This window comes from Leptonychotes weddellii, chromosome 2 (assembly GCF_054177405.1).
Source record: "Leptonychotes weddellii isolate Sample4059 chromosome 2, ASM5417740v2, whole genome shotgun sequence".
NCBI classification, from domain to species: domain Eukaryota; kingdom Metazoa; phylum Chordata; class Mammalia; order Carnivora; family Phocidae; genus Leptonychotes; species Leptonychotes weddellii.
The window spans coordinates 435901-457389 of NC_138370.1; the positions used below are offsets into that span (position 1 = coordinate 435901).

Genomic DNA, 21489 nt, shown 5'->3' on the forward strand with positions numbered 1-21489 from the left:
GTTTCCCGTGGGGGGGTGTCCCGTGCAGGGGTGTTCCGTGGGGGGGATGCCATGTGTCCAGTGGAGGGGGGCTGTGTGTCCCATGGGGGGGGAGTGTGTGTCCTGTGGGAGGGGTGTCCCGTGGGGCTGTGTGTCCCATGGGGCTGTGTGTCCCATGGGGGGTGTATCCCATGGGGTGCATGTGTCCCGTTGGGGGGGCTGTATGTCCCGTGGGGAGCATGTGTCCTGTGGGGGTGTGTGTCCCATTGGGGGTGTGTCCCATGTGGGGGTGTCCCGTGGGGCTGTTTCCCGTGGGGGGGTGTCCCGTTGGGGGGGGTTGTGATGTGGGGTTTAAAGCCTGAGTCCACTTGCACCTGGCAGTGTCCCCTGGTTCCTAAATCCATTACCGTTTTTTTAAGGGACCTAAAAAGGGAACAATCCAAACTAAAATGAGGGGTCGTGAATGATACAGGGAGATGGGCAGAGGCTGAGAGGAAGCCTCAAGGAGCTCATGACCGGTGACGGGGTGGATTGGCTGTGGCTTCTGTGAGGGGCCACCACACACATGCACCCATATCTGCACAGCCAGGGCTAGTAAATCAAGCTAATGTGCTGGTTAATACCGCGTGTTCTGTGCTCCCACGTACGCTTTTATAGTGACCTGGAGCTGCAGCTCGGAATCAACATTGTCTTATGCTCTAGAGGCACGTGCCGGCCAGGAACGCGGCCACGCGGGTGGGCAGAGCCAGTCCTCCTACCCCGCTTCATCTCACATGGAAGGGGTGCCTCCAGATACTCTCTGGAGGTCCTGCCTCACTCCCAAGTGGGCTCTCACCTGCCATGGCTGCACCTGCCAGGCTGGGGTGGGGGCTCTCGAGGTCTGGCTCACCCGACATGTGATCACGCCTGTGGGAGCAGGTGGTCGTTGTGTGTATGTGGGAGCTGCGTACCCGAGATGCCCTCCTTGTCTGCTCCTACTTGGTCGCTGCTGTGGCCTCCCCTGTGGCTGGCGTTTGTGGTTGCTCGTTTTGACAGGTGCTTGGAAAAGACGGTAAACCTTCATCGGTCACACTGTCGATGAGCCCCAGGCCTGGAGTCCTGTTACAGACGTCCGTCGGCAGGCTGCTAGCGGGACCACTCTAACGTGTCTGCAGGTGGACGGAGGGTTCTTTTGACCACGTCACTTTCTAACAGATTCATCTCCTGTGCTGATGGATGGCTGTGTAACAAAGCACTTCACAGCTTAGTGCCTCGAAACAACAACCGCCATTGATCATTTCCAGGGGCTGAGGGAGAAGTGTGCTCCGTGGGGTGGTCCTTGGCCCTGGTGTGTGACAGGGTTGTGGTGCGCTGGAACTTTGTTGGGATGGGATGGCCGGATGCTCACTCATGAAGCTGGCAGCCCATCTTCACCGAGGGCCGTTGACCCCAGCCCCTTGGCTCCTCCAGGAGCATGGCCTGGGTTTGCCAGCCTTGCGGCTGGGCTCCAAGTGGGATCCACTGAGTGAGTGAGGACACAGCGCTCTGTCGAGGAGGATATGCAGACCACGGAAGCTTTTCTCAGTTGTATTTTTGTCATGTTTTATTGAAATTATTTTTTTACTTGGTGGCCCCCCTAGATTATGAATTTTTTTAATACCAAGAATATATTTTAAGTCTCTTATACCCATGTTTTATCCCCATGGTGGTGCCCGGCATGAGGTAAGGGCCCAGTGCACGTGAGAACGGAGCTGACATTTAAGTTGTTTTTAATTTTTTGGCTTCTATAATATTAAAACCATAATTTCTAACTTTCCTATGCTAATGAAATTTCCTTAGCATTGTCCCTAGAAATGGAAATACTGGCTGGAAGTCTCTGCATGTTTGCAACTCTTGATGCATATTTCCAAACTGTATTCCCCTCGGGAGGCACAAATTTATGTCGACACTGGCAAATATGAATGAGCCTCTCACAGCAGCCTTACCAGTGTTTGCCCATTTTAATTTGTTTCTTATCTTCATAAACTGGGTAAGCTAAAGCAACATCCCGTTATTACTTTGAGTTGTGCTTTGAGATTATTGTTGCTTGCAGGTAGGCCCTGGATTTTCAAGCACCCATGCAATTCTGGTACGGACTTGGCATGTGACGTGCAATCCAGGGCTAGCATGTGGAAAAGGAGGGCATTTAAGGGGTATTCTGGAACCTGGATGCATGTGTTCAGCCTTTTTGCCTCGTGATACCTGTAGTTTGAGATGGCACACATGAAGAAATCGGACTCTGTCCACAGCCATCCTGCTAACCCTTCTGATCCGTCATGGAGTAGAACTAATTATCCATCTTATTTCACTATCAAATGGATTTATGACCATGTTCTGGCAAATGCAGAAATTTTCTTTGGTGCCAGGTAGACACTACCCCAGCAAATTGAACGCTATTCAGCATTGTTCTCTACCCTACTTGTAAGATCCACTTGGCACGATATTGTATATGAATTGTCATACTGTCAAAACGCTGTCATGTTTTATATCCTCCAACTGTGTGAAGACATAAATATCACATAGTGATCAAAATTCCCCAGCAGAGGGGAGTAACACCATAGGGAGTGGTTCTGCATCTTGATTTCAGGGCTGGTTACGGAAATACGCGCGTGAAAACATGGCGGTATCACCATCCACACAGTGTGTCCCTACCAGTCTCCTGGGTGTGGGGAGTAAGGTGTCCACACCGGGGAGGCGTGCACAGGGCCATTCTGTACTTCCTCTGTATCTTCATGTGCATTTGTAATTATTTCAAAATAAGTTGAAAACCATCTTATTGGCAGATCTGTGAAGAGTTTATAGCACATTGGTTGAAAATTATTGACATCACGTGCAAGGAGGAATCCCTTCTGCTGATTCCCTAACAGTGGGTGTTTGCTTGAGCTCACAAGGGGACAGTTGTTGACCTTGATTTTGTTGGAGTGAAGCTTCTTCCTGTGACTCCCACTGAGAAAGTTGTATCTTCAAAGAATGCCATGGAAAAGTCAGCCTCCTCCTTTGTAAGGCAACCCTGCAAATAGTCGATGCCTGCATTGTTTCCCGAGCAGGGCATGCATCCTAATGTTTACATGGTGCCCCTGCCACCGGAATTTCAGACCCCACAGCTTTGATGATCTGTCTTGTCCTACTCTCACCAAGCTCCCCTCGTGGAGTTTAGTCCCAAAAGGTATTTCCTGGGAGAGTGCTCCAGATGTTCTATGACTGGCAGGATTAGAACTTGGGTTCTAGAGGTGGTCACGGGGCAGCAGGCCAGCATTGCTGTGCGGGGATCGGCGTTGCTCAAGGGAGCGGTGCGTCCGAACGTCTGTGTCCCATGGGCATCACGTGTGTGGCCCAAGACCAGGCGAACCTGGGCGTGCAATGGCTCTCACTTCACCATGTCCAGTGCTGGGCAGTTTCTAGAGGTGCCTTACGGGAAGGATGCCGTAGGTAGCTGTCGTGAGTACCTCCTCCTGCTCGCATGCCATTTCCTGCGAGGTAACAGGTGCTGTGAGGAGAAAGAACTGGCATTCTCATGCTGCCTTTTATTTTTTCATGGGCAATTCTTTTTTTTTTTTTTTGTGACACAGTTTTTTTAGTTGACACACACAATGTTACATGTGTTTCAGGTGTCCAACATAGTGATTCCACAAGTTTATACTATGTTGTCTTTTAATATTGATAGCTCCTGATGAGTTCTACTAGACATCTTAGTCGTGGACAGAGGAGATTTACAGCCGGCAGGGAAAATGTCTCCGTGGTTCGATACCGTGACTACGGATGCAGAGCCTGCCGATCTCCCTTGCATCCGTGTGGTCAGTGTGACTGCCTCATGTCATGGGTGTGCCCCTTAAGATGAAGGTGCTAGTGGGAGTCTTTCTCATGGGTATTTTGGGGTAGGGGGGCAAAACAAGTCGGCGGGCTGGCTCGCTGGCTCTAGCATCTAATCGGGTATCAGCAGTAGAAATACCTGGCAGCCTTATAAAAGAAACCCCATATAGGAAGGCAGCTGATTTGGGCATGGCGTGAAATGTATTTTGTGTCTTAACTAAAGTTGTTTGTGATTTTAGGAACAAGGTTTTTGGTTTATTTTAAGCTCTGAAATAAGAGAATTTGTGTTTCTCAGATTTTTTAGCAAAGGCATTTTAAAAGAGAAAATGTGCTATGATGGGTGGTACACATATTTTCTGGTTCTTGGTTTTTGAAGAAGCCTTGTCTCTCTGGTAATCAGGTGCCCCGTGTATGGGAGCTGATGTGTTCTCTGCAGTCTGATGGGTTAGGGAAGCTGTGAATGCATGCTTTCATGCAATTAGTTGAAAACGACATATATTCTCCAGGCTAGAATAAGGTTTTAGGTATTTCCTATTTTTCATCCAAATTGATTAGTGAAGCCAGATCTTGATCTGTCTCACCATCAGACTTATTTATTTCTGAAATTAGGAAGTATTTTTTAAATTGAGGGTCAAGATTTTGATCAAGATGTAAATGCCAGTTACCACTTAGAACTATTGCAAAAATTTTAAAAAGGCTGTTTGCAAATTGGATTGCCATTAGTTTCTATGAGGAAGATGAACTATTTTAGCTTTTTTTTTTGCACATTTGTATTTCAACTAGTATGTATTAATGTATACAAAGCCCTGAGATAGTGAGAACTGATACTAATTGTATTGTGTGATTTTAACATAATTATGATCATAGTAATTTGTAACAACTTTTAATAAGAATTATTCTTGAAAAGGGAACAATGTGAATATTTGTGCGTAAAATCATATTTTCTTACTGATTCGTTGTAATTTAGATGGCTGGCTCTTCCCACATGAGATAAAGTGTAACACGTAGGAACGTGACTTGAAATCCTACCAGATGCTTAGCACGGGCATGCCTTCGTCAGTGGGGCAGCTCTCCTTTCCCCTTTGGTCGTGCTCAGTACATCTTGAGTGAGCGAACGTTCAGCTACACTTCGAGAAGGACTGTGTGTTCATGAAGATCAGCACGTCCAGGGCCCTGCACGGCCACCCCTCAGGGTGGTGGGTCTGCTCCCTGGCTGCTTCCCCGGGAGGCCTGGCCGTCCCATTCCTTCCTTGCAGGGGTGCCGGTAACCAAATGAGCGAGAGCACGGGCCGTACAACCACCGTTCCCTCCCCCGTCAGACGCCGGCGAGGAGCAGGGGAGGGCAGGGAGCCGAGGCCTCCAGTGCATGAGGGCCACTCACATTCTGTCCCTGGACCCCCCAGAGACCCTCAGGGGGATGTGCCTGTAATCTCACCCCCTTTGTTTACATGAGATTTTAGGGGCTGTGTGTCGTCGGCATGTGGGGGGGGGCTGCTGCAGCCGTGGGACTTGCACATCCGAGCATCGGGGTCCTCTTCTTCATTTTGTCCAACGGCCATCCTCACTATAACGTGAGCTGCCTCCTCAAGGGGCCTCGGCCCCCGAATTCCCTGCCTGCCCAGCCCTATTGTCCCTCACGCTCATTCCTCCTGGCCTTCCTGAAATAGATTCACCTTCTGTTAATTAAGGCCCAGTCTACATGTGTATCGAGAATATACCCGGTTTCTATTTTATTAGAAATTTCAGAGACCTCGTGTGAGCTAACTGGGTAATGAGCAGGACTGGATGTTTCTATAACGGCTTACTTGACCCAAGGAGCACAGAGTAGATCTTTTGAAGGAGGATTTAACTGTCAAAAATTTGGTCGTCATCCGGAGTTTAATACCCGAAACAGACCTTGATGAATGCGCTGAGGTTTTCCGTACGGGTGAATGATGAAGTGGGATGTCTAAATTCAAGTGAGGACATGAGCTCTCTGTGTGGGATGAGCCCCCAGCTTGAAGCCGCTGCAGGGGAAGTGGATTGAGTAGGACAGCCACAGTCCATGTCAGCAGGAAGCAGAGTCCATGACCCCGGTTTCACTCAAAGGTTTTATTCTGTTAGGAACTTGCATTGCAAAGAACCTGCCATCCCTCCACCCCGTTCATTTCAACCTGCCCCGTGTGCAAAACGGGCCATGTCTCCTGTGTCTTGAGGCACATGTAGCCCTTGCTTACATAACCCTGGCACTTTGCAAGGGAAAGTGAGACTCATTTTAGAGATTATTATCTAAATGAGAGAATAATCAATAGCAAAGGCCCATCTGTCTTCTCAAAAGAGCTTTACAGGAAACTGTGCTGGACGTTGGTTTGTCACTAACAAGCCCCTAGGGTGCTTGCATTTTTGCACACTTGATTTCATGCAACTGAAGGATAATCATGTAGTTTGTCTTTCAAAACAAGTTTCCAAGTTCTGCTTTAAATTTAAAAAAGAGTGTTCCGGCTTCATTGCAGTTGTTCTTGTAGTTAGTATCAAGGAGCTGAAGAATTATATCCAACAGACTATTATTTTAAGAATATCTTTCATTTGGTTAATCACCGGCTATTAGGGTATAAACACACATGTGCGCGTCTGTGCACACACATAGCCTGCTCCGTGTTGCCTGTGGTGTTTTCCTCCTGTTCTGTTAAAGATGTTCAGTGGAGCTTAATGGGATTTTTACAAAGAATCTGAGTGAGTGGGGGTGCTTAGCTAGGAGGCGGCCACCTCAGGGGTGTGACTTGAGGGACCTCAGAAAAATACCTTCTCAGTTCCCTGCCATACTTAACTGTTCTTTCTCCTTTTGAAATTAATTCCTGAGGGTTTTGAAGCCTTTTTGTTTTAACAGCCCCCAGTTACACTTGACTGAAACCTCAGAAATCTCAACTATAAAGCACTTGGGTGTGATTTCCCTCGGGGTGTGAATACAGGTGTGACTGGAAGCATGGGGCTCAGACAGGTGACCCTGGGGGTTGGAGTCGCTGACGAGGAGTTGGGAGCCGGGAAAAGACTTTGCATAGGGTTTGTGGGTATTTTGTCAAGGGGGTTTCTCTCGTTCTTTAGCTCATCATGTGTAGATGGATATGGAAGCACATGCTGAGTTCGAGATTGGTTCCCGGAGTGGATCAGAACAGGAAGTGTGGCTTTCAGGGGAGACATGGCCTTGGTGCCGATGCATATGGGCTCTATGAACGAGGGCCAGGGGCTTGGTGAGCCCCTGCAAGCCTGGCCGCGTTGTGCCCGCTGCCGGCTTTCTCGGATCGGCCCCGAGCTGGGCTCTGTGGCGTCCTGACGTTGACTCTTGAGCTGCCGTCCCGTGACCTGCTCCTCTGACCACACTGTCTTCCATCGCTGATGAGCTTAAACACCTGCCCACTTCTTACAGTTTGCTCTGTGTCTGGAATTAAACAAGAAAGCACTGATGGAAACCTGTTTTAAAAACTGATACATCAGGGCGCCTGGGTGGCTCAGTCGTTAAGTGGCTGCCTTCGGCTCAGGTCATGGTCCCAGGGTCCTGGGATCCGGCCCAGTGTCAGGCTCCCTGCTCAGCGGGGAGCCTGCTTCTCCCTCTCCCACTCCCCCTGCTTGTGTTCCCTCTCTGGCTGTCTTTCTCTCTGTCAAATAAATAAAAAAACCTTAAAAAAAAAATAAAAACTGTACATCTTTGGGATAAAAAGTGCCCCAAACACATGCCTTGGCTCTGGAGGCCGGTGCCCCCTGGAGCGCCTGTCTGCGGTGGGTGACCGAAGCCTCCCTCCGCCGCACCACGGTGCAGGTCAGGGGAACAGCCGGGTGCTTGTTAGATGCCTGATGATTTAAAATGTGTATCTTATTTAACCTCCTGACACTGTGCGGAGGCCCCTGCCAGGGTCATTCCAACTTTACGCAGGAAGAAGCCTGGGCAGGGAAGGTGTTTTCCATCTTCGTGCAGCTAATAAAGGCTGAGTCATGATGCCCCCCGGGTCCGACTGGCCCCCAGATGCCCATTCTCTCTGGCACACTAGGATTTATTGCCGGTTGTTGAAAGACCCGTGTCACTAATCCTCTTCCTCTGAGCGGTCAGGGGCTATCTGTATGTAATTTGAACTAGATCATGGGTGTGAAAAAGTGAACAAGCGTTTGTTAAATGCCTACTGGGTAGTCCTGCATGTGGAATACAGCAGAGCCTTTTAGCCTCTTGTGAACTGATGAGAAAAAGCACACGCACAGGTGAAAGAACCGAGAGGAGTGCGGAGGCTCGTGTGCTGGCTCGTGTGGCTGAGCCCACGATCGGGCAGAGATCCAGCGAGCGGGAACTCACGGTGGGATCCCCGGGGCCGGGGCTGGACCCGGGTCTTGAAGGACGTTCGGGATGAGCACGTGAGGGGAGGAACAGGGCTCTCCGAGAGGGAAGAAGCATCAGAAGGGATAGGAGCGGGTGGGGCTGTGATGACTCCACGCTGAGGTCTTGGCTGTGCTCCCGCCCACCGTTCACGGCTGCCGTGAGTGGCCCTGATGTGGGACATGCTGGTGCGTCCCTGCCAAGAAAGCAGACGGCTGGTGCCGTCCCTCTCTGCCATGACCGGGCACGGTGAGCCCTGGCGTCACATAGAGCTGCTGGAGAGCGTCCCTGCACCCGCCTCTGCTGGGGACGTGTTCTCAGTCTCGGCACAGCGCTGGCTCATCTGTCCCAGCCCTCGGGTGGCCTGAGCTCCGGGCCCGCGAACCGTGCTCCGGCTCCCACCACCTGTGTGCTGAAGAAAGTGGTATCGGAGCACGGCTCCACCCACTGCTCCGTGTTGCCCGGGGTGTTTTCCTGCTACCGTGATGGTTGGAGCAGAGAACGTTCTCCTCAAGGGCCTTTGACAGGAAATGCCTGACCCACGTCCTCACTGCCCCCTGTGCTTTGCTCTGGGCACCCGGTCCAGGCGCTCACACGGTTAGGGCTCTTCTCTCTGATAGAGGTTGACGCGGAGTGCGTGAGTGAACCGGGCTACCAAGGAGGAGACCTGAGCAGGTCCTGTGACCACAGGGTATGTCCCTGGGGTTCTATTTTGCGTTAAGCTGGGAAGTTCTCCTGGAAGACATCACAGCTCGCGTCTCGCTGGTTAGCTCACCAGCTCTTGGATGCCCTGAAAGTGCGGTGCTGGGGTTGACCAGCAGCCCCAGCAGCCAGAGAGCCTGGAGACTGGTTCTCGTCCCACTCTGCACGAATGGGGCTGTAAAGACACGTTCCTCCGGGCAGGAATCAAAGTGAACTCATCCTCACAATCGACTTGGAGCCCCCTGCATCAAGCAGCGCGTGATATTTAGCCAAAGTTCGCAATTCTTACGTTAATTGGCTACTGTATTCTAGACCTTATTCTTGGAAGTGTTTTTTTACTTCAGAGGAGACACATTCCAATGTCACTTCAGCTAAAATACCACTATTTGAGATTTCATCTTCTTGCCCGTTAAAGAACTCTTTGGTGCCTTGTTGCGTGCGATTTACATCCCAAACCTTGGAATGCAACGTGTTCCGGGACGAGCTGGTGCAGCCGGGATAGCTGGTGTGAAGAGCGGTGGGAAGGCGGGCCCGGCACTCCCGGCGGGGAGCCAGATGCGGCGCTCATGGGTGTCGGATATTCTTGAAGCCCGGGAGGAAGCCGCTGAGCAGGTCAGTCCCGTTACACATGCTCTTGGTCTGTCCCGTTTGGAAGAGTCGTTTGAGTGCGTGTAAGTCCCGTCACCCTTGTTACGACTGCTCGCTATCACACAGGCATTATTCTTTTATAGTTTCCTACCCGAGAAACACGCCGTGTCACGTTGCCTTCTCACACGTATGTATGGGTGGCAGCTCGCTGTGGGAGCCCAGAAACCTCTCTACCTCATGTGCCAGGATGCTTGAGGTGATGGTACCTGGGCCAGTGTGTCTCCCCGCAGAGTTTCACCACCCAGGACAACTCCACAAAGTAAGATTTTCGCCCAGAATCTTATGTAGAAGAGAATTCTCTCTGTGTCTTGAGTGTAACGTCTCCCCTCTGTGGACAGGGTTCGAGACCAGCTTGCTGTCCTCATCTGCTGGTGGAGGCCGCTTCTGGGTTTGAAGGTGAGTTAGTAATCCCTGTGTCTGTAGGGGATGTGGCTTATTTTACTTCGGATTCTGACTACTTTAGAGTTTGCTTTGGTGTGATTATGTTTATAGGAATGAGTAGAATTTACGTTTTGGCCATATTCCCTGGCCTGCTGCTTCTGCCTAGCTAGGGACAGATGTAGGGTTGGCGATGCCGCCTTCGGCTCAGGATGAGACACGCTGATGACACCCTGGCCTTGGGCATGAGCGCCGATGCCACACAGGGGACAGACCACTGCTGGCCCCCCTCCCGGGACAGCCTGTGCGTGTGCTTGGAGGCGGAGGGAGACACGGGAACCGCTTCTCCAGGAGTGCAGTGAAGTCACTTTGTGAACTTGGGCCCAGTATTTCAGTTGTCAACACGTGAGACGTTCACCAGGATGCGGACACGATACTGACGTTTGACGGCTATGAAGCTGTTTCTGTAGAGTCAATGCATCATTTTCAAGTAAAAAGTAAATTTACAATTATTCAAGCATTTATATGGTGGGGCAGCTTCCGTGGAGGGTCTTGCAAGTCGGTGAACTTGTTCATTTATTTGCTTTTGAAATACATGGAGGTCATCCTGTTACTAAGAAGGTTTGGGGCTCCAGAGTAGCCACTTTTGAAGTGGGGTGAGAAGGCATGCTGGAGTGTGGCCGCGAATTCTTAGCAGAGCCCAAAAAGACATGTGTTTCGGGTCCTCAGACTCCCCGAAGCCCTTGCTGGCTTGAAGGTGGGCTTCTCTCTGTCAACAAGAATTTGTTTGCTGATTTCTTACTCTGAGCAAATCGCTCCAGTCCCTCCTCTAAGGAGTAAGACCTTATGTGGCAAGCCACAGTTTTGGGAAATCTTCACACACACGATCTCCCTTCATTTTACCCTCAGTCAGAGCGGGTGGGGGTCTTCAGAGTTGTGACCATACGACGTGTTAGCCACATCGGCGTGTGTTTGAGAGTGGGGGGCGCTAACATCACTCTTACCAGCCCGTGGGCCTTCCCCGCATTGTACTCATAGCACCCTGATCTTAGAGTCCTCAAGTTGAAAGGAACCAAAACCCCATCAGACTGCCTGAGGCAAAGATGAGACTGGTTATCTGGCTGTTGGGAGAGTCCTTCCAGAACACAAGGCACAGAGGACGGTGCTCGCATCCAGCTCTGGGTTTGCGGGACCTGAGGGTCCACACTCGAGACCCTGTACACAGTCCGTCTGCAGACTTGGGATTGCTGGAAGAGTGAGTTCGCGTGGCTCCGTGGGGCCGGTGTCCACCCGCCTCATCCCTCACGTGGTGGCTGGTCAGGGTCCCTGAGAGCAGGTGGAGTGATCACCAGAATCCCGCTGCAGGAGGGCACATGGTTAGTCTACCCCTTTCCTAGATGGAGAGGTTGTGAGGCAAGGGTGGAAAAGGGTTTGCCAGGGTCAGCTGGTAAGGAAGTGTCCGATCTAGAGCGGAAATCGGCATTGGCTTATCCTAGAATTCCTCCCCCGTGATGGCCTCACGTTTATATAGAGTCCATATTCACTCTGCTCTGGGAGCAGGTCGGAGTGCAGGCTTCGCAAGAAGGATCCTGATGTGTGGAATTGCTGATTTTTCTTGGGCATATAGGGATCAGTAAGCTACCCAGCATAAAATATAGAGTGTATTTTGTATCTTGGGTTTGTTCAGGGAAGAATAGTTGAAATGGCCCACTTTGATTCCTGAAGACGGAAACGGTCTTGGGGACACGGCACGATTGGGGCGCCTGTTTGACAGCAGAGACGTTATTGTTTGCTGCGTGATTAGCCGTGCCGAGTGCACCTAACCTCTCCGGGCTAGTTTGCAGAGCGATTTTCCCCTAATTACAGACCCACAAATTGTGGGCAGGCAGAACCCTGTCTTGGCGGTCTTGCTCTCAGGCAGTCAGAGGCCTGGGAAAACTGTCTATTGATAGGATAAAGAGAAATAAGGAGGCAAAATAATTCCCCAAATGGGTAAGAACTCAACTACAGACTCCATGAGACTTAAGTTCAAATGATTTTTCTGAGAATTTGTTTCCACTGGGGACCCAGTGTGACCGTGTGTGCCACTGTGGGGCCCGGGGCGCGGGCAGCTTCCTGTCCTTGTGACGGGCAGTGTGGGGACCCATCACTGTCCAGCTTCCTGTCATGCCCGCCCCCATGCATCCTCTCGGGTCACCTCCTCCCCGAGTCCCTGCCACGTGTGCAGAGGTGAGTCCAGACCAAGGCACGAGGTGCCCGAGCCCTGTCCTCCCCCTCCCCCACCGCCCATCCCCTTCCCATTGGGGGGTGGTGCAGAGAATCTGATGCAAACCTAGACGGTCCTTCCCTGTTGGCAGTAAAGGTCTTCAAGAAGGGTCACCCGTTCCCACTGAAATCAGCAAACCGGAGGAGTGGTCAGGTGTAACCCACCATGGAGAGGACATCGGAGGCTGCCCCCATGAGCAGGCTTGCAGTGGCTGTGGAGAGTGGTGGGTGTGTGGAGAGAAGGGGCCCCACATGCCAGCATTACGACCGAGGGACCGAGGCACCGGGTGCTCCTTCCCAGGTGTCAGTGTGACGCTGCCTTTTGGGCTCTCCAAGGACACGATGTCACTGACAGACCTACCATTTAGCGTGGACGCCAAGGGACAAGGGACAGACACCCTCTGAGGAGAGCAGAGCATCTGGATGGGGCACTTCCTAAGTGCAACGGTCACATCTCGATGTTAGCTTTTACGGATAAGGAGTTCTTTTAAATTCTGGATGATTCTTTCCAGAAACTCTGTCCTGATTCACTTCTAGAAAGGGCAGGGTATTTTAAGATACAAAGCAGAATCCCGTTTGCGAGGGTTTGGTGGAAGGTGTTCCTTCACACCTGCCCGGGCTCTGTGGCTGTAACTGGCTGGGGCTGGGGGGTCCAGGCTGGGGGGCGCTTTCCTCTCTGCAGTCATGACCCGACAGGATGATCCGTTGGAAATGACTGACCCAGATTCTCAGTGGGGTTGTTTTCGTGTGTTGACTGTAAACGTGCACACGGCCAGTTCCCGCTCTTCCCTGCAGGGGCCTGGTCAGGGCGCCCAGCGTGCGTTGTGGTTTTGTTGCCAGCAGGCCCTGCGTCTGCACCCAGCCGCTTGTCCACCGCCACACGTGTCCCTGAGTTGGTTCTCACAGGACCACAGGGGGACGTCCCGCTCCCACGGCAGCGTGTGCATTCCTGCTTAGTCCTTCCATCTGCAAGTGCTCAGACTTAAACCATTTCATGAAGAGGTTGCTGTCCAAACGCTCTGCAAATTCCTGGCTGTCTGCTCCTTATTATGAATGGGGTTGGCCGTGGGCTGTTGTGTCTCTTTCTCTTGGCCTCCAGCCTCCGGTCTCCATTTGCCTCCATCCGGCTGCCACATGGCGAGGCGGGGACAGCTTGTGTCCAGCCTGGGTGGGATGAGGTCCTTGTGGCTTGAGTTCTCAACTGACTGTGACTCCCCTGTGGGAGATTCTTGAGCTTCCCTCCCGTGTTGCCAGGTCCCCCTTGGTGACAGCAGCTGTGGGTGTGGGGTTTCTTCCTTCACAGAGACGTGGGTGCCCCAGGGGTCCCTGTTGCCTTTGAACAGAATCACTTTCTCCTGCTGGGCAGTGGGGTTTGAGGCAGAACTGAGTGACAAGAAGGTGGCCCATACTCTCGCAACCTGATGGGGAGGGGAGCGCTGCTGTGGGTTTGTTCTCTGTACCCATGCAGGAGGGGTAGAGGTCACCATGCAGTTTTCCAGAACTCACCTGTGCAAGAAGATGAGCGCTGCATGGTATCCTGCGTCTCAGGGGATTAGACCAGATGATCCCTAAAGCCCCCATGGTTGAGATTAAAGACGGACCCTGCTTCCTGACCTGTAAGCGTGGGTCCTTGTACTAAGAGAGAAGCCAGGAATGCAGTCCTGGGATGCAGTCTGGAATGACCGTGCAATTATTTGAATTCAGGATGCATGTGATGTAGGTGTCCATGTTTTATAAGGTTTTGCTTTTTTCCAGATATGCAGGGATCCCCTCTTTCCCCTCCCCATGCATGCACATGTGCACGTGTACATGGACACAGACGTGCACACACACACATGCACACATGTGCACATGCACATACGCACGCACACACATGCACAGATGTGCACACACACATGCACAGACGTGCACGTGCACACACACGCACAGACCCATGCACACACATGCACAGACGTGCACACGCACATGCACACACGCACACATGCACACACACGCACAGATGTGCACATGCACACACACATGCAAGCACACATGCATACACATGCACACACATGCACGCACGCACACATGCACACACATGCACACACACATGCACAGACGTGCACATGCACACACGCAACACATGCACAGATTTGCACACGCACATGCACACACATGCGCGCACACCCACGCACAGACGTGCACACACACATGCACACACGCGCACACACATGCACAGACATGCACATGCACACACATACACACATGCACAGATGGGCGCACGCACATGCACACGCACACACGCACACACGCACGTGCACACTCACAGAGAAATGCTGTCACTGTATGCGTGTGTGTTTACACATACGTGTGTGTGCACTCACATGTCCGTGTGTGGGTACACATGTGCAGCTGCAGTTACAATCACCTGAACCTGGAAATAGGCCTGAGGCAGCCTCTCGATTTCATGGGCTCTGTCTCCAGGGGAGAACCCAGGCTCGTCAGCGTGGCTCCCCAACCGGGTCCTCCTAGAACCTTCTCACATCGTGGCGTAGGTGGCTTTCTGAGGAGCAGTCCCCGCTCCCCGTCCTCCGTGCGCTCCCGGCCCTGCCTCACTGCCCAGCTCTGCCGGGTCCCGTGCAGCGCGGGCTGTGGACCTGGTCTGCAGGCTGTTTGTGATGCTTTCCTCTCGGGGTCCTGTCTGTTTAGCAAACCTTCGCTCTAAACGTGCTGTGTGCCGGGCCCTGGGATGGCAGAGATCTGTAGCGTACGGTCCCTTCCGAAGGAGCTCCTTCTCCAGGTGGAAGATGGACGCCTAGACAGTGAGGCTCCTGCGCCGTAAGGAGTATGGGATGGAGAAAGCTGTCGCGGTGCATCTGGGACCCTTTGGCTGAGGCGGCCGGCGCACGGGGAGTCCTAGCCTCGGGCACTCACCTCGGCGATCCTGAGAACCCTCCCGACGTTATGGTCCTGCCTGGTGCACAGCTGCCTCTCCCACACTAAAGCCAGGGCAATGCCTCCCGGGCTCCATTTCAATTTACACGGTTGGGGGAGGACAGAGGGATATGGGGACGCGGGGTGCGGCTGTCCCCAGAGTGGGTGCCTTCTACGTTACAGAGGGAGCGGCCATCCCCGGTGCGGTAGCTCGCGGCCCAGGCTCAGTCCTGGGAGGAGGGGTGTGGCATGGAAGCTGCTTGGAGGTGGTGGCCAGGCCACGTGGGGGCCGTGGGGTTGGGGGGCATGGTGCGCCCAGACCAGCCCCGAGCGAGCGCCAGCCCGCCATCCCGGTGACGCTGCTGTTCCCATCCCTCCTGGCCCTGCGAGTGCTGTCCGACGCCAGAACCCCGAAGCGCGGGTGGCCCGCTAACCTTTCACTGTTTGGGTTGCAGATGACGGTGCTCTTTCCCCGATGTGCCCTCGGGGCGAGGTCACCCGGGACCCCGGCGGTAAGTGCACTCTTGTCCCCCTGCCTGCAGTCTGAGCCGCTGGCTCCGCCGCAGATCATTCTAAGGGTCTTCCTTTCGTTGCAGGTCACTTCCATGAAGACCGTTCCTGCACTCACCTCTGCTCTGCAGACTGAGGAAGACTCCCAGCAGGAGCCGAAGAACACAAGGAGTTCTGTCACTGTTTAGATATTTTGTCATTTTGAATCAAAATATTGAAAACAAATTAAATGTACATAAGATATTTGGTGTGATTCAGGTTTCTCTCTTTAACTTTAGCCTCATTAAGGTATGATGGACATAGAACTGTGAGCAGCATCCATGTGCATCGCGGTGACCTAGCCTGTGTGCACACTGTGGAGCGGACCCCACCGTCTAGCTGGTCAGCTTCCAACACGTTTCCCTTGGTGGTGCTGAGGATGGTTAGGATCTGGTCTCGGCGGATTTCATCACGCGTTAGTGTTCCTGACCACGGTCACCGTGTCTCAGCGAGGTCTGCAGCCTGGGCTCATCCTACAGCTGAGGGTTTGTGGCCTTCCGCCAACCTGCGCTCACTACCCCACCCTGCAACCGCTTTCCACTGCCTGTGTTGAGGACTTTGACCGGTGTTGTTTCTAGATTCCATATACAGGCGATAAGTCTTTCTGTGTCTGGCTTATCTCACTGAGCGGGAGGCCCTCAGGGTCCACCCGTGTTGTTGGTAAAGGTGGGATTTCCTTCCTTCTCAAGGCCGAGTAACATTCCAGGGTGTGTGTGTGTAAGTAAGTATATGTATATATGTATATTCATATATATATTTACACACGCACCCCCTCTTCTTTATTCATCTGTCGGTAGACATTTAGGTTGTTTTCCTAATGGCTCAGATTTCTTAATCAAGCAAAACATCACATTTATATCTAAATCTTTATAAATTAACATTTCAGTGTTAATCTAATTACATGTATTTATTCTGTAGGTATTTTATTTATGAAAATGCCCACAAGATTAATCACAAGTTTTAAAATGACATTGTGACTACCCCCCCACCCAACAAATATATTCTCATTTCTCCCTGTTTGAAATCCTAAAGGTTGTCATCGAACATCGGGACTCTCATCTCTCTTTTGTATGTCTATTATATAAATTATTAAAAATCATCCACGTTTTGTGCTTAAATGTTACCCAAGTAAGGATCGTATTGGAGAAGCTGGAAATGATTCTCATCCACACTGCTTTATGGGGCAGGTGTGTCTGTGACGGTCAGGTCTCCTTATTTCCAGAATTTAGTTATGGTTTGTGAAGTGTGAACTTCTCGGGGAGGGTAGGAAGGCAGGAGGACCTCAGACTTTGCCATATGTTACCGTCATATTATGTGCTGGACAACAGGATGACCGCAGAACAGCGTGCTATGAGATGTACAGTAATTCTGGTGGAGTGCCGGTTCGGGGCCGGGCACGGTGGTCTGCGCGGTGGTCTCAGGTAGTGGATGTGCTCTTACACCCACGGGAAGCTGGCGAGGCGGAGAGCCTTCTCCGAGGCAGGCGAGAAGCGGAGCGGTGCCCGAGGTCAGGGTGGGCCAGGTCACCCTGTAAGCCGCCGTAGGGAGTTTGGGCTGTGAAAGGCACAGGAGGGCTCTGCTGAGATCTACACTTCTGGAAGCTCCCGAGGCCGCAGTGCAGGGGCTGGGCGAGAACTGTGAGTGGAGGACCAGGGATGGGGAGGTCTTCTGGGGACCCCCATGATCCTGGCGGTGGCCAGCGTGGGGACCAGAGAGCGGGAGGGAGGAGGTTGTGGGAAGGTGGGCTGCCAGGAGTGCACGTGGGAAGGAGGGACCCAGGCTGTCTCCCGGGTCCTGCTTGGGCCGTTGGGAGGGTTGTGTCATCTTCAAGGCCCAACGGGACCCCAGCCGTGGGGCTGGGCACGCGGGCCCGGGTGACCAGGTTCTGGTGCTGACGCCATGCTTATGGCTCATCTCCGTCCAGGAGGCAGTTGGATGCCTTGGTGGGGCATCGGCAGAGTCTGGGCTGGAGCTGCTGTGGGCAGGTGCTTCGGGGGGGTTAACTGGGGTGGAAGGGTGGCTGGTGAAAAGGGGAGCAGAGCCGAACCCCATGAAGACCAACGTTTCAGGGCAGGGACAGGTGGAGGGAGGGAAGCTGGGAAGGACTCAGGGTCTAGAGGGCACGGGGAGCAGCGGGGTGTCGTGGAAGCTGCTGGTGGGAATAAGGATGCCGTGGTCAGCACGTCCTACTGCCGAGGGGTGCGGTCCTCCTCTGTGGCTGGAGGCTGTTGCGGGCTGGGGGAGGCGGCAGGAGACCCCACTGCAGCGGCTTCACTGATGTCACTGAGAACGGACTCAAGGGGAGGGCGGGCTGGCTGCGGTGGTCGCCTCTGCACACACTGCATTCTCTGTAAGGGAAGGAGGCTCTTGGGGTAGGTGCGGGCACGTGGCCCGGCTATGTTTCCGAGCTGCACGAGCAGGAGGATTGGTTTGAATTCTGGCGGGAGCCGGCAGGGAGATGGGGGGCAGTTGGTGGGGACCCGAGAAGATGCTGTGGGAAGCTCAGGGTGCAGTGTTGCTGGTGGCTAGCCGTTCATTTTCAGTCAACTTCAGAAATTTAAAAACCCACTTTTTTTTTTTTTTTTTTTTTACCTAAAAGGGATAACTTAGCCACATGGAATAGTTGTTTGCATTAGGGTTCATCGTCCTTCTTCATATAGTTTATGCACGCGAGCCGCTCAGGTGCCGAGGACCGGGTGCACCAGCTCTCCCGCCCACAGCCCCCTTTACGTCCTGTTGCCCTGAAATTCCCCGGCTCATTTCAGCCCCTTCCAGAAGCAACAGGTGACGGTTATATTTTCCACAGTTCAATCTCCAGAATGCTTTAGTTCCATTGTATCTTCTTCCTGAGGTGTTATGAATGTATTTGTATGTAATTTTCAAATGTGATTCTGTTCAAAATTAAATAGATCAAGCAAAATATACCAGGGCTTTTTTTTTTTTTTTTTTAAGATTTATTTATTTATTTGAGAGAGAGCACATGAGAGGGGGGAGGGTCAGAGGGAGAAGCAGACTCCCCGCCGAGCAGGGAGCCTGATGCGGGACTTGATCCCGGGACTCCAGGATCATGACCTGAGCCGAAGGCAGTTGCCTAACCGACTGAGCCACCCAGGCGCCCAGTATACCAGGGCTTTTGAAACTTTGGTGCTGGCTGCCGGAAAGAGGATTCTAACACGCGGGTGGCTGATGTTCTCGTGCTGGATCCACAGGTTTCTGTGGTCTCAGCCGTAACATACTATGTATTGTATCATTCCTTAAACTCTTCACTAGAAGCACTATTTTTATTTTATTTTGATTTTATTTAAAGATTTTATTTATTTGACAGAGAGAGACACAGCAAGAGAGTGAACACAAGTAGGGGGAGTGGGAGAGGGAGAAGCAGGCTTCCCACCAAGCAGGGAGCCCGATGTGGGGCTCAATCCCAGGACCCTGGGATCATGACCTGAACTGAAGGAAGACGCTTAACGGCTGAGCCACCCAGGCGCCCCCATAGAAGCACTATTTTTAAAGCATGGAACCTCAAATGGTCTTCCAAGAATATTTTAAATTTTTAATCTGTAGACCATGTCCCTAGAATAGTTCAGAACACATATTCTGTATTTTCTTTGTTTTGGTTGCTTTGCTATTTCAGTTCCTAGAGGTAACTGTCATCCAAATGGCCGAAGGGAAGATGCTCTGTAGACAGGTTACGTAAGTCTTTAAGGTTTTGTTCATTGACCTAAGTTAGACCAGACTCATTAATGGCAGTAATGCTGCTAGATGAGGCATCTCCAGTTTCTCCTGGAGGAAAGAAGTCCAAGCAGAACAAAGTTCAGCCCTTGGGTGCGGGAGGCTCTGAAGACACATCCCAGAAAGGGCCCGTGGTCCAAGCATGACCTGCCATCAGATCCCCACAATGTCCTGAAAAGCGTAAGTTGTTTCTGTTGTTTAAATTTAGAAAAAGTTATTCTCCCCGGTGGCCCCTGTGTTCTGCTCCTGATCTCTCAGGTCCTCCCGTGTTTTCTGAGCAGAAGCCTCCCTGCATAGAGTCCTGCCTTCCAAGTGATACTATGTATCATTATCCTATCCGTCTACACTATCCTTGCTCACCGTGTAACATACTTGGTTTCCTTTGGAGAAGAGTCTGAGGAAATCAAGACAGTGAGGACTTCTGTTTCCTCGACATCTGGTCAGGTGGCCTGGGGGCCGCGCCCGGGAGCTCTGGGCTGTCTTCTTGCGCCGGTCACTCGTGGTGGGCTGACCGATGCTGACCCATTGCAACAGCCCACCGAGCACCGAGTCAGGCATGCAGACTCTGCACTTTATGAGGTGGTGGGACTACGTTAGAAATGTTTCAGTTAGTATGTTATTATGAAGAACAATTTCACCAAAAATAAAAATCGTCATGATTCTTAGATTCCTCGACTACATTTAAAACCAATCCTTTTACTAAAATAGTCCATTACAATCAGGAATGAATTCCCCGATGGCCACGTTTGTCAGACTCTGTGGCTGTTTCCCAAACCTGAATCTTTAACCCGAAGCAAGCCCACTGGCCCGTCAGCTTCAAGTCTGCGCGCTCGGTGATGAGTCCCCACGTCTGAGGGCTTCTTGCGTGTGGCCCATCTGTGCGGACGGTGATGGCATCGGTCTGTCGGGCGCCGTGGCCCGGCGGTGCTTGGCCAGTGGCCAGGCCCTGTCCCCGGAGTCGGCGCACACGGCGCGGGTACGGCAAACGGGAACGTACCCTGCGGGGCGGCCATGGTCCGGAGTTGCTGGCAGGTACGCTCACCTCCGTGCCGAGCAGAGGCCCAAGGCTGATGCCGCTGTGCACCGTGAGTGACTCGGAGCCAGATGAGGCACAAGGGGCCCTGACGTGCCGACACCTGACGCGCACGCTGGAGGCTACGGTTTGGTTCTGTTGATGTGAACATGCCCTGATCCGCTTCTCTTGTAGGCCCGTGTGCGCTGAAGGTCTTCACGGTGCCCACAAAGGAAGGTGCTGTAGGCGGACAGCCCATGCGTGTCCGAGCTGCCTCCTGTCCGCGCGAGCACGCTGCCTGTGGTGGTCAGGTCTGCGGCGGAAGTGGGGGTGCTTCTGTGCGCTCGTCTGGGACCCACACCAAGTGACCGCCCGGGCGTCAGAGAGGGGACGAGCACTGTTCGCCGTGTGGCGCTTGCGGCTGGCGATGTTACACAGTCACAACATGGTTACGCCCCCGTCGGCTGCCCGGGGCTGTGTTCTGGCAGCGAGGGCAGGCACGTCTGCGGGCGGCGCCGGTTGCAGGTGAAGGAGTGAGGGGTGGTGGCGCGAGCGGCCGCGGCCCCGTAGCTTTGGTGCTGGAGCAGACCGAGTGAACCGTGGAGGTCGGCCTCCCGGGAGGGAATGCCGGTGAGCTCCCCGCAGGGCGGCGTGCGTGCGTTCCTGCGGCCCACACGGTCTCGCAGCAGCCTGCTCCCACAGCCCACACCGGTCGGCTGTGCGCCTCGAGCCTGGGGAGGAAGGCCTCGAGCCTGAGCCTCAGACGCTGCCCTCCTGCAGCCCACCCACAGCGTGGCCTTTGTTACGGGGGTTCCCGGACACTCTGAGAGCAGTCAGGGAAGCGAAGACGTGCCCTCCGTCATGGGTCAGCGATGGTGGGGGTGTGTGGAAGGGGTGTGCCCAGCGCCCCAGGACCCCGCACCTGCTGGGGCCTCTGGGGAGGATGGGCTCCACCTGATGCGTGGTGTTGGGGGCAGTGACATGTGGGAACGTTCCCCCTTGGTGGACGACGGGAGATGATATGGCAACGCACGTGGATGAGCATGAGGGTCTTATGTTTGGGGACCGACAGGTCTGTCTGGGGCAGCTCTTCCTGGGAGGGTGTGATGCTGGGCCTGGCGGCTCGTGGAGACCACAGTGCTTGGTG

The 21489-nt window shown here is 53.0% G+C and overlaps 1 long non-coding RNA gene across 1 annotated transcript in view; it reads left to right on the top strand.

Annotated features, from left to right (window-relative positions):
• The window catches only part of LOC145717604 (uncharacterized), a 143587-nt gene extending 125982 nt beyond the window's left edge, over nt 1–17605 (top strand). The window contains exons 3-4 of the long non-coding RNA XR_014140939.1: nt 15508–15564; nt 15649–17605. This is a non-coding gene — a long non-coding RNA (uncharacterized LOC145717604). The remainder of the gene's footprint in view (nt 1–15507; nt 15565–15648) is intronic.
• Nucleotides 17606–21489: the final 3884 nt, after the last annotated feature.